The sequence below is a fragment of the Nicotiana tomentosiformis genome, chromosome 10, assembly GCF_000390325.3.
Source record: "Nicotiana tomentosiformis chromosome 10, ASM39032v3, whole genome shotgun sequence".
NCBI lineage: Eukaryota > Viridiplantae > Streptophyta > Magnoliopsida > Solanales > Solanaceae > Nicotiana > Nicotiana tomentosiformis.
The window spans coordinates 3778095-3780923 of NC_090821.1; the positions used below are offsets into that span (position 1 = coordinate 3778095).

At 42.2% G+C, this 2829-nt stretch overlaps 1 long non-coding RNA gene across 1 annotated transcript; it reads right to left on the reverse strand.

Moving 5' to 3' along the window:
• Positions 1-1080: 1080 nt before the first annotated feature.
• LOC138900567 (uncharacterized) lies at positions 1081-1312 on the reverse strand. Its single transcript, XR_011411672.1, has 2 exons — positions 1254-1312; positions 1081-1176 (listed from the first exon to the last, which is right to left on the reverse strand). It is a non-coding gene; the product is annotated as an uncharacterized lncRNA (long non-coding RNA).
• Positions 1313-2829: the final 1517 nt, after the last annotated feature.

The following is a 2829-nucleotide window of genomic DNA, read 5'->3' on the forward strand; positions in this document are numbered from 1 at the left end:
TGGTCATTAGAGTTGGTGTCACATCAGATAACTTTCTACTTGGTAATTCTCTTGTTAGATGTCATCTCTTTCCACTGTCCCCTTACTTTGTTCTTCTTGCTTTGTTTAAGTCCTCTTTTTGAGTCTTCTCTGTCAGAACAAGTGAGAAATGACTTCAAAATTTGCTACCAGCTTTCCAATTGCACAAAGCGGAGGGTGACTAGCATATCAAAATGCCATAAGTCAGGGAAAAGTGGCATGTGTACTGAGTTGATAACAATTGAAATGCTTTGGTATTCATGTGAAATGCAAAGGTTCGGTAAATTTCTATTCATGGGCACAATGCAACAGATAGAGGATTTGGGGCTTGAACAGATCATAGGTATTTTCTGTGATAAGCGTGACCGAGAAAGTGGTTAGCCAATAACAATCAATGTCTTCCAAGTTAAAATCAAAGTTATCATGGAAAGTGTAGGAGCAATCGCCCTCAAGATCAAGGCCACAAACCAACCACTATGTTTTAAACTCACAAGTCTTCTTTGCTTGAAACAGGGACGAAGACTATGTCTAAATCAAAGATTGGAAGCTTGAATTTTTCAGGTGTCGTGCCCAAATTTTGTGAGCACAAAGGTTATTTGAGAAGGTTTTTACATGCTAGACATTACCCTAGTTGAGAAGATCATACCTCCTAGGCATTCTCCCCAGTCGGAAGAGTTTTTAGTTTTTCTTTAAGTTCAGGAGTCCCGCCTGGAGAATAGGGTCAATTTTAGTTGTTAATCTTTAGCATTTCTTTAGTTCAAGGGTCCCGCATGGAGAATAGGGTCAGTTTTAGTTTCTCTAAGTTGTTAATCATTAGATTTTCTTAAGTTCAGGGTGTCCCGCTTGGAGAATAGGGTCAGTTTAATTTCCTTAAGTCGTTAGTCTTTAGTTTTACTTAAGTTCAGGGGTCCCGCCTGGAGAATAGGGTCAGTTTTACTTTAGTCAAGTTTAGTTCATAGTTTTCCTCAAGCTCAGTCTCACATCTAGGAGACGCATTTCCTAGTCTGGGTCTTTCAGGATATACTTTTGGGAGGCGCACTTCCTAAATTGAGATTTCACCCCTAGGAGACGTACTTCCTAGTTTGGGTCATTTAAGTTCATCCCTAGGAGACGCACTTCCTAGTTTGAGTCATTGAAGTTTCACCCCTAGGAGACGCACTTCCTAGTTTGGGTCTTTCAGGATATACTTTTAGGAGACGCACTTCCTAAATTGAGAGTTCACCCCTAGGAGACACATTTCCTAGTTTGGTTCATTCAAGTTTCATCCCTAGGAGACGCACTTCCTAGTTTGGGTCTTTCAGGTTAATCTTTTAGGAGACGCACTTCCTAAATTGAGATTTCACCCCTAGGAGACGTACTTCCTAGTTTGGTCATTCAGGTTCATCCCTAGGAGACGCATTTCCTAGTTTGAGTCATTCAAGTTTCACCTCTAGGAGACGCACTTCCTAGTTTGGTTCAATTGAGATTTCACTCCTAGGAGACACACTTCCTAGTATGGGTCGTTTGAGATCATCCCTAAGAGATGCACTTCCTAGTTCCGATCACTCAGGTTCTTTTTCTTAGCGGATGCATTTGCTAGTCAAATTTTCTTGATTTTACTCACATGAGATGCATATCCTAGTCGAGTCTTTAGTTTTACTATCATCATTGCATCAATAACATAGGTGAATTACAGTTTTGCTAATAGCTTACAAATCTTCCTAGTGCAAACTGGGGCAGAAAATTTTGTTTGTTGTGTTGTTTTGATTGCAGGCACCCACCAGGAGAACGAGGGACAATATTTCAGAAATCGGTTTTAAGTTCAAGTCAGAGAGGCATCAGGAGCCCGCCTGAAAAACAGGTTCAACTTTCAATTTTCAAGTTAAAAAGCATCAGGAGGCCGCCTGAAGAACAGGGCCAACATTTAATTTTACTTCCAAGTTCAAGAGGCATCAGGAGCCCGCCTGAAGAACAGGGTCAACATTCATTTTTCAAGTTCAAGTCAGAGAGGCATCAGGAGCCCGCCTGAAAAACAGGGCCAACTTTTAATTTTCAAGTTCAAGAAGCATTAGGAGCCCGCCTGAAGAACAGGGTCAACTTTTAATTTTCAAGTTCAAATTAGAGAGGCATCAGGAGCCCTCCTGAAAAACAGGGTCAACTTTCAATTTTCAAGTTCAAGAAGCATCAGGGGCCCGCCTGGAGAACAGGGCCAACTTTCATTTTCCAAGTTCAAGTTAGAGAAGAACCACGAGCCCGCCTGAAGAATAGGGACAACTTTTAGTTTACAAGTTCAAGTCAGAGAGGCATTAGGAGCCCGCCTGAAGAATAGGGTCAACTTTCAATTTTCAAGTTCAAGAGGCATCAGGAGCCCGCCTGAATAACAGGGTCAACTTTCAGTTTTTAAGTTCAAGTCAGAGAGGCATCAGGAGCCCGCCTGAAGAATAGGGTCAACTTTCAATTTTCAAGTTCAAGAGGCATCAGGAGCCCGCCTGAAGAACAGGGTCAACTTTCAGTTTACAAGTTCAAGTCAGAGAGGCATCAGGAGGCCCCCTGAAGAACAGGGTCAGCGTTCAGTTTTTAAGTTCAAGATAGAGAAGCATCAAGAGAATCCTGCCTGATGAACAGGGTCAATTTTCAGTTTACAATTTCAAGTCAGAGAGGCATCAGGAGCCCGCCTGACAAACAGGGTCAACTTTCAATTTTCAAGTTCAAGAAGCATCAGGAGCCCGCCTGAAGAACAGGGTCAGCCTTCAGTTTAGAATTTCAAGTCAGAGAAGCATCAGGAGCCCGCCTGAAGAGCGGGGTCAACTTTCAATTTTCAAGTTCAAGGTA